General features: G+C 47.3%; 2 protein-coding genes across 3 annotated transcripts in view; both read right to left on the bottom strand.

The window, feature by feature from the left end:
- Nucleotides 1-15,401, bottom strand: part of LOC138522045 (major histocompatibility complex class I-related gene protein-like) — a 1,849,186-nt gene that overhangs the window by 533,717 nt on the left and 1,300,068 nt on the right. The window lies entirely within an intron of this gene.
- Nucleotides 1-15,401, bottom strand: part of LOC138522044 (ABC-type oligopeptide transporter ABCB9-like) — a 234,954-nt gene that overhangs the window by 14,828 nt on the left and 204,725 nt on the right. The gene's annotated exons all lie outside the window — the stretch shown is intronic.

The raw sequence follows: 15,401 nt of genomic DNA, 5'->3' as shown, positions 1-15,401 counted from the left end.
TTGTCAGTGGGGAGGGGCTACTTTGAGCAATTGTAGCCAATGTTGAGCCTTTTTATGTGACCAGCACTTCATGCACCCCAAAAAGAAACATATTTTAAATACAGTGGGCCTCATTACGAGATTTGCGGTAATGGAAAAACGATGCCGGTAAGGGAATACCGGCACCGCTTACCGCTCAGGCCCAATACAAGTAGACATCCCGGTATCAGCGCCACCGGTGAGACCGTGCCCCTCCGTACCGGCATGTGCGCGGGCACGGGCTCCTTCGGGCCGGCAATACCGGGATGCCACTTACAGGAGGACACCACAAGTCACGCGGACATGCACCTACCGGCATCTGGAAGGCGGTAATTAGGCATACCGCGATGCCGGCATTACCGGCATCGCGAATCACTCGCTAATAGCAATGTGCTGTGTTCCCAACTGCCACAGGTGCACACAATCAGCACAGGTGGAGGCAATGCAGTCTGGCCCAGCACAAAAGGAGCACACCCACACACCACACCCCTTCCCACACCAAAATGATCCCACTTGCTGTTGCAATATTGGGGCTGGAGGACACGCTTGCATTGCTGCTCCATGAGCAACAACTACAACAGGCACTACAGAGGAGATGCAGGAGGAGAAGGAGGGTGAGACAGGCCCAGCAAGTCCCACCAGTGCAGCCAGTGGTACCTCACAGGCAGCCACCAATCCCAGCATCGGAGCCAGTTCTTTCAACCCAACTCCTGTGCAGTTCCACACCCTGTACTGCCTGGACCAGGACACCATCACCACCATTGTGGACATGCTACACGACATCTCCCCTCTACTGAAGGTAGTGTCTATGCTCCACTTCCTGGCCACAGGCACCTACCAGCACACAGTGGGGCAGATGCATGGCATATCACAACCTTTTTTTTCACGCATGCTGAACCAAGTGTTGGATGCCCTCCTAAAGCACGCACGCGACTACATATCCTTACCACAGACTGCCCAGGAGATTGACACTAAAATTGGCTTCCATGCAATTGTATCAGTGCCCTCGACTGCACCCATGTGGAATTGGTGGTCCCACATGCCATGGAGGTGGCGTACCGCAATCGTAAGCTATACCACTCCCTCAATGTTCAGATGGTATGCAACGCTAGCAAGTTCATCACACATGGTTGTGCCCGATATCCCGGATCAACTCATGACTCAATGGTCCTGTGGAACTCCACGATACCACGCTACATGGAGCGACATGCTGGACAACGTGCCTGGCTGCTTGGTAAGTTGCAGGACAGGCACATGGCAGTGTAAAGGGGGCGGGGGAGAGATGCGCACACCACCTGGGTCTCATGGTCACTGGGCAGGGGCCCTTCCCCAGCCCCTCACTATATGCAGGGTCCCAATGGACCCAGTCTTGGCGCCTATGGCACCAAGCTCATTTCAAAATGTGCCCAGCACAAAGAACACCAAGGGCACGTGCAGCAAGGCCGGGCGGGGCCCGTTCATCTCAAGGAAGGCATGTGCAGAAGACTGAAGGAGGAGCTAGGTGTGGCCACAAGGCGGAGCCTGAAGGGAGTGGCTGGGGCCAGGCTATATAAACCAGCCCCACCCGCAAACTGGTGCTTTGCGTTAGTTTGCTGTTAGCAACGTAACGCTTACCGCCAACCAGAGACTCTTACCTGATCCAGCTCGTGCGCCCACAGTCTCCGGAACCCATCATCACCGAACCTGACTAGACACGCGCATCTCCAGCCATCCAGTCCATCTTACCTGGGACTGCATAATCGTCGGGAGTCTGTCACCCGCTCCCACTCTGCAGTCGCTGCGCACGCCTTACCTGAGACCACACCATCATCAGAAGCTCAATCATTCACTTCCAGTCTGCAGTTGCGGCGCAAGCCCTTCCTGTGATCGCTCCATCGCAGAAAGCATTGCCATCTGCTCCCAATCTGATGCAGTCATACTCACCTTTCCTGGGTCCTCGGCAGGTACAGTCTAGCTACCTTACCTGTTCCGAATTCCTTTGACTCTTAACCATCTTTGGGTGCTGCCTCCACGCGGATCTTCACCTCCAACAGCCATCCGGAGCCGGGTACCTTTCCTTAGCCATCGCTGACCCGCCGCACCTGCAAAGAGAGTAAGAGACACAAGGTGAACGGTTACACAAAATCCAAACTCTCTAATGCGGCACTACTCACGAACTTGGCGCAACTTCTAAAAAAGCCTACTTACCAGTAGTGGAAAACCTCGGAGATGCCTTCCTTGCCATTACGCGCTCCTGGGTCATCTTCGTTGCTACAGGGGGGAAACAACAATTCACCATTACAAACAATATCCCTTTGAGCAGTGTCATGACAAGGACACGGACAATAAGCCAAATCACAAACACTTACCTTCAAGACGGAATGGTCGCAGCCGGTCTGGACCTCCGCAACCAGGACCAGTGACGTAACTAGGTCCACCCGCAGCGCCCCTGTTGAAGGAAAGCAGGACGGAGAGCTTGCCTTTACATATTACCAGGTGAGCCTGCATGGGTAAACTTCTGCGCATCACATTCTGGCACGAAAGGGAGGAAGGGAACCGCGACTCCACCACGCTAGCCTCATTGTCTCTCCTCCTCTCACCAGAGCAGGTCAGGCCTTCCAGGCCCACGGAACGGCAGCTGTTGGGGGGAAAAGAGCGGCCTGAGGGAGCCAACTCCAGGGAGGGCTCCAACCGTGCCCCAATGCCCCCACAGAGACCAGGTGAGCGTAACAGAAAGCAAAGCCTCTCCGAACCTCTGCCTGGGCGTTATGAATACCTCTGAGACCGACCAGTTGGCCCAATTGCTGGGGGATTTACGGGCTGAAGTGCATGCTTCCAGACAAGAGACAAACTCCCTAAGAAGGGATTTAATCATTGCCCGAGAGCGAACCGACGATCTGGCAAGGCAGGTGCTTCAGTCATATGCGGGGCAGGTCCCGTTACCTGGAATTGCACCAACCCCGCACCACCATCGCCACCAGTTCAAGTAGTACTCCCAGGGGGCGGTACCACTAGCTCCACCGGAAAGGGTTACTGGCGACCCAAAGACATTTGCTATATTTATGAATCAGTGCCGTCTGTATTTTCTGTGCCGCCCAGGCGCATTCACGAATGACACTTCTAGGCTGGCTTTTGTACTTTCGTATCTAGGAGGCAGTGCAGCGGATTGGTCGATACCTTTAGTCAACCAGAACGACCCTGTGCCGTACAACTTTGGGGAATTCCAACAGGAACTGGAGAAACTGATTGCAAGACACACCCAAGGACAGGCCCTAGATAACAAACTGTTGTCCCTCAGACAAGGGAATCGGGATTTATTGACCTATATAACCAGTTTCAATCGCCTTATTGCACAAACCAACTGGCCTGAGGAGAAAAGGACCACATTATTTTACCAAGGCTTACGAGGGGAATTAAAGGATGTGTTAGCTCAAGTGGTCAATCCCCCTGAGACCTGTGCCGAATATACAACCTAACGCTGCTGCTGCATCACAGACTACAAAGCCGAAAGATGGATCGCACTAGGGCTGGAGGGAGATCAGTCTATGTGAGATCCAGGGACAATGGTCCACAAAACCACAGAATCAATGCAAATCGGGGTATTACGGGCCCGCATATCTAAAGCCGAGAGAGAAAAATGGAGGCAGGAGCAACTATGCCTATACTGTGGCAAGGCAGGAGATTTTCTCCGGGATTGCCCCATTAGACCTCCAAGAAGATCTGTTGGTGCAACGCATAACTCTGATAAGGAACAAGACATGGCTCTGTAAAACTCCAGTGCCTGACAAGGGTACAAACTCCCTAAGAAGGGATTTAATCATTGCCCGAGAGTGAACCGACGATCTGGCAAGGCAGGTGCTTCAGTCATATGCGGGGCAGGTCCCGTTACCTGGAATTGCACCAACCCCCGCACCACCATCGCCCCCAGTTCAAGTAGTACCAGGTCAAGTTGTCGAGCAAAAACCAGAAAGTAGTTCAGACCTCACACCTAGTCATTCCCATCCTCATAGTTCACCACCAGCAACCATCTAAGGTGCACGCCTTGGAGGCATATATAGACAGTGGATCAGTTGGTACCTATATCGACCTGGCCCTAGCCGCTCATATTGGCCTCCTGCTTCAGCGTAAACCACAGGCGGAGAACGTTACTGCAGTGGGTGGCTCACAACTATCATCTGGACCAGTAACGCTGCACACCGAAAAGGTTATGCTGATTTGCCAGGAAGGTCATCGGGAGGACATCTCTTTTGATCTTATTGGGGCACCACAGTTCCAAATGATCTTAGGGATGCCGTGGCTAGAGGCCCATAACCCCAGAATTGACTGGAAAACACAAGTGCTGACCTTTCCGCAAGAGTGCACCAAAACTTGTCATTTACAGCAGCCCAAGACCGAGATAAAACCACTTCTGACCCTTGCTAGTGCCCTACCCCCCAGAATATTTGGACTATCAAGATGTATTCCAGAAAGAACAGGCAAATACCCTGCCACCTCATAGGTGCTATGACTGCCAAATCGACCTGATACCCGGAGCCCAAATCCTGTGCAGCCGAATATACGCCTTGACGGAACAAGAGAATCAACACTTGCAAACCTACCTAGATCAGTACCTAGCCAACGGGTTTATTCGCCCAACTAAGTCTCTTGCTTCCTCGGCGCTCTTCTTCGTACCCAAGAAGGAAGGTGACCTTAGAACGTGCATCGACTACAGGGCGTTGAACCAAATAACAATTAAAACCAGATACCCTTTGCCACTTATTCCAGAACTGTCAGGAAACCTGTGATTAGGGGTCCCGCTTCCAGGACATTATGTCCGGCCAAACAGCCCTGCTCCAGATCTAAGACACATTTGGAGCCCCGGTACTCAGTAAAACCATGTTTGCGCAAGACAGGATCGAAACGCTTCATTGTTTCACGCTCTTGATCCCTTCGACAACGCTGGTGGTTGCCCTGGAAACGTTGGTTGCCAGAGCACCTACTTGCACGGCTACAGCGTTCACAGCGTCGTTCCTAATGGTCATGTGACTTGCTATAAAGCTCCGCCCTAACAGCAGAACTCTGCTTCTGATTTTCATTCGGAGCTCTTCATGTTTTTGATACCACGACCCTAGTGTTTTCGACCTTGTATTAGCTTAACGGATTGTCCTCTGATTAAACCGTTGGCTGCCTTAATTGAATATCCATGAAACTCTTGACTACGGAACAAATGACCACGCCTTTCAGCTCAACGTTTTCTGTTGTGTCGCTTCGGAACTTAACATCTTGCACTTCCTGAACCATCGCTTATCACAGAACCACAAAGCTGTTTTCCCATTTCTTTTGGCAAGCACGGAACTCTCCACTGCATATTAATAACGGCACTCATCTACACCCTGCTGGTACTTACACCTAAGGAGCACTTTACGTACTGTTTGCATTTAACTCAAGACTTCCTTATCCACTTTAGGCGTCCGTGTGTCGGCAGGGGACAGGTTTAGGTTGGATTGTCCTTTTCTCCTGGAACTTCACTCCTCGGACAGACTTTTCTACACCTTTTGGTATTCCTGGGACATTCACTGCTGGAACATTTCCTCTCGGACTACTGATCCTCTCCAGTCACCTCACCAAGACTTGCTTCCTGAATGTTTCTGGGTAAGGGATGAGTCTTTAGTTTTTCTTCTTCTGGAAGCATTATTTCGTTATAATTATTCACTAAGGTCCATTCTCTTGGTTTACTTTGTTATAGGTTCCCGCCTCGTCCTTACCTGCAAATCTTGCTCACAGGGTTTTTTCCATTACGTGAGTTCATTCAGGATTACTCGGACACTGGCTATTGTTTTGTTGATTCTATGAACCTAAGTCCTGACACTGTGTTCTTTGTCTAGGCAGCTGTGTTCCGAGTCTTTCCGTCTTACGGGCAATTGCCCTTCCAAACAGTCCATTTGTACTATTGGGAGTTGCATTGTCAGGAAGAATTCAACGGCTACACTACGCGCTCAACTGACTATTGGTCTCTTCACCAGGTCTACTTGGGTGATTCCTTACACAATCAGAAGCCATTAAAATATTACCATGATGGAACCTGCCGACGATCCATTGGCAGCATTGGTCCAGCTGGTGGCTGGTTTACGTGCAGACATGGCTGTGGCTCATGACACCACCCAGCGTCGGATCGACGCCTTACAGGCTAACATACAGGCGGGTGGTGGTACTGTTGCCCCTCCCTCTGGTTCTGCTTCTGGGGCTGGAATCTCTCGACAGGAGAACGCACCAGTTTACATAACGGCGCAGTTTCCCTTAGCCCCTCCAGAACGTTTCATGGGGGATCCAAAGACGTTCCGCACCTTCATTAATCAATGCAGGCTACATTTCTTATGTCATCCGACGTCTTTCCCTGAAGCCACCACCAAAGCGGCTTTTGTGTTATCCTACTTAGGTGGAACAGCAGCATTTTGGGCTAACCCTTTATTGGAGCAGGGTAGCCACCTTTTGTACGACTGTGATGCTCTCATCTATGCTATGTCCCGTGTTTTTGACACTCGGTACAAGTCCCAGGCCTCGGATTTGGAGCTGCTCTCTTTGCAACAGAAGGATTTGCCTTTAATGTCCTACCTGGCCAAATTTAATCAATTGGTAGCAGAGACAGACTGGCCCGAGGTGAAGAAAGGGGCCTTGTTTTATAAAGGGCTTTCAGACCCACTTAAGGATGTGTTGTCTACTGTCCCTGTGGTCCCCACGGCCTTTTCGGAGTTGGTGGACTTGGTTCTTCAAGTCGATGCACGGAGGGCAGAACGCAAGGGGGAAAGGAGGGTGGTTTCTTTTTCAACACCAGTATCGAATGACCAGAGCCATGTTACACCAGAACCTATGCAGATCGGTACCCTCAAGGCTCCTCTGTCTCCCAAAGAAAGAGAGATTCGCCGGAAGAATAACTTATGTTATTACTGCGGTTCCTAAGAGCATTTCTTGAGACAGTGTCCCAAGAAACCACGTAAACCGGGAAACTTCAAAGCTCGGCAATAGAGGGAGCCCCTTTGTCGAGTCACGCTACTACGGGCTCTGAAACTATGGTTTTGTTTTCCATTCCAGTTAACATCCTCGCTCCCTCGGTGGTTTATCGTTCTGTTGATGCAGTTTTGGATTCGGGGGTAATAATGCAGATAGACAATTTGCTCGGGATCATGGTATTCCTTTGATTCCTAAATCTTCGCCCAAATTGGTCAATGCCGTTGACGGCACAACCGTATTATCAGGGCTTGTTACCGAACAAACGGTGGCTCTCATCAGGACGTCTTCAGGTCATACCGAGTCCATAGCCTTTGATGTTATTGCAGCACCCCAATTTAAGCTCATCCTTGGTTTGCCTTGGTTAAAGAAGCACAATCCGTCAGTGGATTGGGCTGTCGGGATGGTCTCCTTTCACTCGGAATTCTGTATGACATCTTGTGGGACAATAGGATCCATGCCATCGGGACCCAGTACACATCTATTGGATTCCGCTTTGGTCATTGGAACGGTCGCTACTACCTCAGGAGTACAGGGAGTTTAAGGACGTCTTTGATAAGAAGGGTGCAGAAACCCTGCCACCTCATCGGCAATATGATTGCCCTATTGACTTTATTCCAAATGCCACAATACCCTCTGGTCGTGTCTATTCTCTAACACAGAAAGAGGATATTGTGCTAAAGGAGTACCTGGATAAATCCTTGGCTTCTGGCTTTAATAGACCATCACGTTCTCCGGCTGCATCGCCTCTTTTCTTTGTTCCCAAAAAAGAAGGCGATTTGCGCCCTTGCATTGATTACCTCACATTGAACGCGAACACCATTCGCAACCAGCATCCAATTCCGCTTATCTCGTTCTTCTAGACCACTTGGGTTCTTCCACAATCTTCATGAAGTTAGATTTACGAGGTGCTTACAACCTGGTCAGGATGCGGAAGGGTGACGAATGGAAAACGGCCTTCAAAACTAAGTATGGCCTTTATGAATACTTGGTTATGCCGTTTGGCTTGAGTAATGCCCTTGCTACATTTCAGTATGTTATTAATGACGTTTTCAGTGATTTACTCGATCAATATGTCATTGTGTATCTTGACGATATACTGGTATATTCTCCTGACTATGATACCCATGTCCAACATGTATCCACAGTTCTGCAAAGGTTACGAGACCACCGTCTTTATGCCAAATTAGAGAAGTGTACCTTCCATGCTAAGCACGTTGAGTTCCTAGGCTATGTTATCACGGATCAGGGGGTTGGAATGAGTGATTCTAAAGTAAGGGCTGTTCTAGAGTGGCCTGCACCTACGTCTATCAAGTCCTTGCAGTCCTTAGGATTTGCGAATTTTTATAGACGTTTTATACATTCATTCTCCGCCATTGTATCCCCATTGACTTCACTTACTAGTCCAAAGAATGGTTTCAAATGGACGGAGGAAGCACAGACGGCATTTGACAACCTTAAAACATCGTTTACCTCCGCACCAGTCCTCCAGCATCCCCAGCCTGCACAACCATTCTATGTGGAGGCCGATGCGGATCAAGCAGTCGGTGCGGTATTGTCTCAGTTTTGTAAGGATACTGGTTTTCTTCATCCTGTGGCTTTCCATTCCAGGAAACTTACTAGATATGAAGCGAATTATACTGTCACTGAGCGAGAACTGTTGTCTGTGTGTGATGCTTTCAAGGTTTGGCGACATCACCTCCTAGGTACTGATGCTCCGGTCCAGGTCTATACTGACCATCGTAATCTACTTGTTATGCAATCCGTGAAATGCACCACAGCCAGACATGCTAGATGGCACAAATTATTTTCACAGTTAAATTTTCAGATTACGTATCGTCCCGGAGCTCTGCATTCAAAAGCAGATGCCCTTTCAAGGAGGTATGGGGACTCTTCTCCCAAGGAATTTGGCGGTTTGATGTTACCCAATCAGGTCGTTTGCACTTGTACCTTAAAACCTTCATTAAAGGATACTATCAGAGAATGGGTTTCGGGGAATCCACCAGAGATAGGGCGATTTAACATGGAAATCGTTAACTCAATGCCTTATGTCAACAGTCGTCTGTTTCTTCCGGACGTTGACTCCAGGCGAACAGCATTACGTTGGGGGCATGATTCTCTGCTCTCAGCTCATTCTGGTCTGCGTAAAACCTTAGAACAACTTAAAATATGGTGCTGGTGGCCTTCGATGCAGAAAGATGTTTCAGATTACATATCTACATGTGACGTTTGTGCCCAGTGCAAGTCCACAACCATGAAACCCATGGGATTGTTATGTCCTCTCCCAATTCCACGCAAGCCATGGCCTATGATTTCTATGGATTTTATTACTGAACTGCCATCCATCCAAGGCTTTGACACCATGTGGGTGGTTGTCGATTCTTTTTCTAAACTTGCATTTTTTGTCCCATGCCAAGGGTCACCTACAGCACCTTCTTTAGCGGACCTGTTTCTACGCCACGTTTTTCGCTGTTTTGGCTTACCCGACATCATAATCTCTGATAGGGGCTCTCAATTCACCTCACGTTTCTGGCGGCATCTCACCACGTCCCTGAGGTGTTTTGCGCGGTATTCTACTGCTTACCATCCGGAAACAGATGGTCAAACGGAACGTTTGAATGCCACACTCGAGCAGTACTTACGTTGCTTGACTATGCAGCATCAGGAGTCTTGGTTGTCGGTATTAGTGGCGGCCGAGTTTGCATACAACAACTCGGTTCATACTTCCACGGGATCTTCTCCTTTCTTTGCCTTATATGGTTACCACCCGCGTTCTTTGCCATTAGATCTTGCGCTGTTGTCTGATAGTCCAGCAGTCCAAGACTGTCTTAAAGGGATGGTCTAGTAAACATTTTTATTAAAAAAATAGATAGGCAACATAAAAAAAAATAGCATTCTCCGTTTTAAAACTTCCTATGTAAAATTTTGAGCTATTCAAGCTCAAAATTCACAAAAGCAAGCATATGGGCGCATCCATTTTGTGAAATGGAGGCCCTCCTGTGCTGGCTTTTGCTTTTGCGGCACTAATGAAGGAAAAGCCAGCCAGCTGTAGTAAACAAAAGCTACCGCTGGGTGGCTTTCCCTTCATTAGTGCTGTAGGCGGAGGACGGGGACCGGAGACCAGAACAGGAAAGCTGCAGCTGAATCTCGGTAAGTGCTATTTATTTTTTGTTAAAGAAATAAGCACTAGCTGCGTTTTTTTTCTAAGTTTTCCGGGCTGGAGGAGCCCGGAAAACTTAGAAATAAAACCGCAGCTTTAAAAACATTGTATTTATGTTTGCGGTCGCTTTTGAAGCGACCGCAAACATAAATACAACGTTATTGTGTTGGAAAACGCTGCGATTTTTCTTTCCAAGTTTCTCAGGCTCCTCCGGCTCGGAGGAGCCTGAGAAACTCGGAAAGAAAAACCATAGCGTTTTCCAACACAACTGCGTTGTTTCTGCCTGAATCTGCTTTCCCATTTGGGGCTCTCGGGCTCCCCACGGGGAGCCCGAGAGCCCCAAATGGGTTAAGCAGACACAAAGCAGCATTTAGCATTTCCCATTTGGGTCTCTCGGGCTCCCCACGGGGAGCCCGAGAGCCCCAAATGGGAAATCAGCTGTAGGTAGAAACACTACGGGGCATGTAAACATAACCGCGTTGTGTTTCTGCCTGCTGTGGCTTTCACTTTGGGTCTCCGGTGCTCAGCACCGGAGACCCAAAATGATAGCCACAGCAGGCAGAAACACACGCGGTTGTGTTGGAAAACGCTTCGGTTTTTCTTTCCAAGTTTCTCAGGCTCCTCCGAGCCGGAGGAGCCGGAGAAACTTGGAAAGAAAAACCGCAGCGTTTTCCAACACAATAACGTTGTATTTATGTTTGCGGTCGCTTCAAAAGCGACCGCAAACATAAATACGTTTTTAAAGCTGCGGTTTTATTTCTAAGTTTTCCGGGCTCCTCCAGCCCGGAAAACGTAGAATAAAAACCGCAGCTAGTGCTTATTTTTAAAAATAAATAAATAGCACTTACCGAGATTCAGCTGCAGCTTTCCTGCTCTGGTCTCCGGTCCCCGTCCTCCGCCTACAGCACTAATGAAGGGAAAGCCAACCAGCGGTAGCTTTTGTTTACTACAGCTGGCTGGCTTTTCCTTCATTAGTGCCGCAAAAGCAAAAGCCAGCACAGGACGGCTTCCATTTCACATAATGGATGCGCCCATGTGCTTGCTTTTGCGAATTTTGAGCTTGAATAGCTCAAAATTTTACATAGGAAGTTTTAAAACGGAGAATGCTAGTATTTTTTTTTTTATGTTGCTTATCTATTTTTTAAATAAACATTTTTACTAGACCATCCCTTTAATGACATAGCCGCTCTACATCATCAAGTACATTCTCGTTTGAAGGAAGCTCAGGAACGCTCGAAGAAAAACGCTGATCAACATAGATCTCCCGCTCCCGATTATCACCCGGGTATGTTGGTTTGGCTTTCCACCAAACACCTCCGCATCCCAATGAGAAGTTGTTTAAAACCCAGATTTGTGGGTCCTTAGCAGATCAAAGATATCATAAATCCGTCTGCGGTTAGACAGGAGTTACCAGATACCTGGAAGGTCTATCCGGTTTTTCATGTATCTCTTTTGAAGCCCTGGACTGAGGGTACCAGGCTCCCCCTTCATGCACCTCCAATCAGAGTACAAGGCGAGGATGAATACGAGGTGCGAGCTATCCTCGCTTCTAAGATTTCCCGGGGGGTGCAGTATTTTCTCATAGACTGGAAGGGTTATGGTCCTGAAGATCGTACCTGGAAGCTGGAATCCAATTTGCATGCTCCAGCTCTTTTGGCTCAGTTTTTGGCCTCTCATAGGGTGAAGGCATCTTTGGGGGAGGATACTGTCAGGAAACCTGTGATTAGGGGTCCCGCTTCCAGGACTTTATGTTCGGCCAAAAAGCCCTGCTCCCGATCTAAGACACATTTGGAGCCCCGGTACTCAGTAAAACCATGTTTACTCAAGACAGGATCGAAATGCTTCATTGTTTCACGCTCTCGATCCCTTCGAAAATGCTGGGGGTTGCCCTGGAAACGTTGGGGGTTGCCCTGGAAACGTTGGTTGCCAGAGCACCTACGTGCACGGCTACAGCGTTCACAGCGTCTTTCCTAATGGTCATGTGACTTGCTATAAAGCTCCGCCCTAACAGCAGAACTCTGCTTCTGATTTTCGTTCGAAACTCTTCATGTTTTTGATACCACGACCCTAGTGTTTTCGACCTTGTATTAGCTTAACGGATTGTCCTTTGATTATACCCTTGGCTGCCTTAATTGAATATCCATGAAACTACTACGGAACAAGTGACCACGCCTTTCAGCTCAACGTTTTCTGTTGTGTCGCTTCGGAACTTAACATCTTGCACTTCCTGAACCATCACTTATCACAGAACCACAAAGCTGTTTTCCCATTTCTTTTGGCAAGCACGGAACTCTCCACTGCAAATTAATAACGGCACTCATCTACCCCCTGCTAGTATGTACACCTAAGGAGCACTTTACGTACTGTTTGCATTTAACTCAAGACTTCCTTATCCACTTTAGGCGTACGCGTGTCGGCGGGGGACAGGTTTAGGTTGGATTGTCCTTTTTTTCTGGAACTTCACTCCTCGGACGAACTTTTCTACACCTTTTGGGATTCCTGGGACATTCACTGCTGGAACATTTCCTCTCGGACTACTGATCCTCTCCAGTCACCTCACCAAGACTTGCTTCCTGAATGTTTCTGGGTAAGGGATGAGTCTTTAGTTTTTCTTCTTCTGGAAGCATTATTTCGTTATAATTATTCACTAAGGTCCATTCTCTTGGTTTACTTTGTTATAGGTTCCCGACTCGTCCTTACCTGCAAATCTTGCTCAGAGGGTTTTTTCCATAACGTGAGTTCATTCAGGATTACTCGGACACTGTCTATTGTTTTGTTGATTCTATGAACCTAAGTCCTGACACTGTGTTCTTTGTCTAGGCAGCTGTGTTCCGAGTCTTTCCGTCTTCCGGCAATTCCCCTTCCAAACTGTCCATTTGTACTATTGGGAGTTGCATTGTCAGGAAGAATTCAACGGCTACACTACGCGCTCAACTGACTATTGGTCTCTTCGCCAGGTCCACTTGGGTGATTCCTTACAAGAACTACTCGACCAGGTAAAAAGCACCCAAATCTACTCGAAACTGGACCTTAGGGGGGCTTAACACCTCGTACGAGTTAAAAGCGGTGACGGGTGGAAGACAGCTTTCCGGACCAAATACGGACTCTTCGAGTATCAGGTGATGCCCTTTGGGCTATGCAATGCACCAGCGGCATTCCAGTTTTTTATGAACGATGTCCTCCATGAACTGCTGGATGTCTGTGTCATTGTTTACATTGACGACATCTTAATCTACTCACAGTCCAGGGAAGAGCATGTTGGCCACGTAAAAGCAGTGTTGGAAACACTCCGCCAGCACCGACTGTTTACTAAACTAGAAAAATGTTCCTTCCACATCACAGAGGTGGAGTTTTTGGGCTTCATGCTTACTCCACGAGGAGTTCATATAGACACACGTAAAGTTGAAGCTATTCTTCGATGGCTGAGAAACACAGGAAACTTTTTTATTTCACCCTTAGACCTCCGTGACTTCCATTAGTATCACAATGATTTTAGTATCTTTAGTGTCGCATTGGTGCGTGCAGAAACCGAAGACAAAGAGTTTCCCTACTTCATTTGTCATAAGTAGAAAGTATTTGTCTGCACATATCTATTCCTGCGCCACTAGGAAGTATTCAATATCAACCAGAGCCAATTTCATAATTTTCTTCCTGTATTTTATTTTCTTGCCCTTTAGGATGACACGTGTTTCGGCACTTTTACCGTGCCTTTATCAAATCCGGGCATTTTATAACCTTTGTGAGAGCCAACAGAAAAGGTGCAAATAATATCAAGTATGACGATCAGCATCAAAACATGGTATACATTTTGGCATGTCATTTACCATTGCAATTCAAACAACATACATCATTATGCATTTAAATTAAAATGAAAAATACAAAACGTTACCATCATAGTGCCCAGTTGTTGTGGTCAAACATAAGGTACCCCGTGTAGAGTGGAGGGAAGAGAAACATCGAATTGGACCATAGGAAAGAAAAAATAAATAAAGATACATATGGGCTTATGGAAAGGTTTGTGTTCACTTATTTCACTTATTTATTTGACTTTATTTTAGGCTTCTTTTTTGCCTCATCCTCCAAATAATGCTTACCTATCGTCGGGGTGTAAGTTCCTATTTAATGTCGTGATCATAGAACGAGTCCCATCAGACTCACAAGCGCCTATAGCACTGCAAGAGAAAAAATAGAGAAAAAAGAAAGGCAAAGCAAACCGTCAGGTTTCCCAGGTTTGTTCCAGTCCCGTGCTATTCATGTTTCCTATACCTACAAATTGTTTATTTTTGTATTTGTATTTATATTTTATTTTCATCTCTTTACGTGTTCTAATAGTCTAAAAGTGTATTCAATGATTTAGTGAACATTGGCAAGAAAACCCCCATTGTGCGAAAATTCACTGTTTTAAGTGTCGATTGTTTAGCAAAGTGTCCATGCAAATTTCTAAGCGTTAGCCGAGTGACGGTCGTAAGCGTTATAGAAGTTAAAGTCCGTGTACGGAAATATCACAGACTAACAGGCCGGCATGTCAGAGCATGCCTGTTTAATACGGGCCATTCCCTGATTGGTGGGCTACTCTGGTGGACTTGCGCCAGACCGCTAGGGTTTACCTTCAAAATCCAGGTTCCTGCTTCACGCGTCGGGTTGAGAATACAGAACGCGTGAGTGTGGATGTGTATGTAAAGTTGTCAAGGCAACCCTGGAGTCCTTTCTCAGTCTCTATCCCCTGCCTAAGTGTCGGCCATATTTTGGGAAAGAGTACTTGTACTTATACTGATATACATTACTTTGACAGTTAGATATTGCGTGTGAAAATATGCAAGCTAATTAACGTATGTGTGTTTTCCTTGTCATTTTAAAACAACGGGTGCATGTGAATGCATTCTATTGCTTGCAATACTAAGTTACAAATCACACGAGTTCTAGGACAAAGCCCCATATGTTGGGAGTCCACGCTCGCAGTGATCTATGGGAAATGTAGTTGTATGATCGTGTGTCCTTACAAATTCTCCCGTTTATATGGAAGTTAGGTAAATTAAAGTTACCGTCTTGCGGTACTGTTGGTCATTCAAATTACTGAATCGCACAAATCCAGAGGCACCGTCCCATATGTTTGGGGATCATAACTTACAAGTGATTTCTGGGAAATGTAGTTTTTACTGTATTTGGTCACATTTGTATTTCATTCTCCTAGTTAACCAGTTTTCACAAAAAATAAGACATTTCATTGTCCGTGTTCAATCCCGTTTGTATACATCTGAAA

The sequence above is a fragment of the Ambystoma mexicanum genome, chromosome 13, assembly GCF_040938575.1.
Source record: "Ambystoma mexicanum isolate Mex_15411 chromosome 13, UKY_AmexF1_1, whole genome shotgun sequence".
NCBI lineage: Eukaryota > Metazoa > Chordata > Amphibia > Caudata > Ambystomatidae > Ambystoma > Ambystoma mexicanum.
Note: the sequence above shows the minus strand (reverse complement) of the source record. Positions and strands in the feature narration are given on the sequence as shown.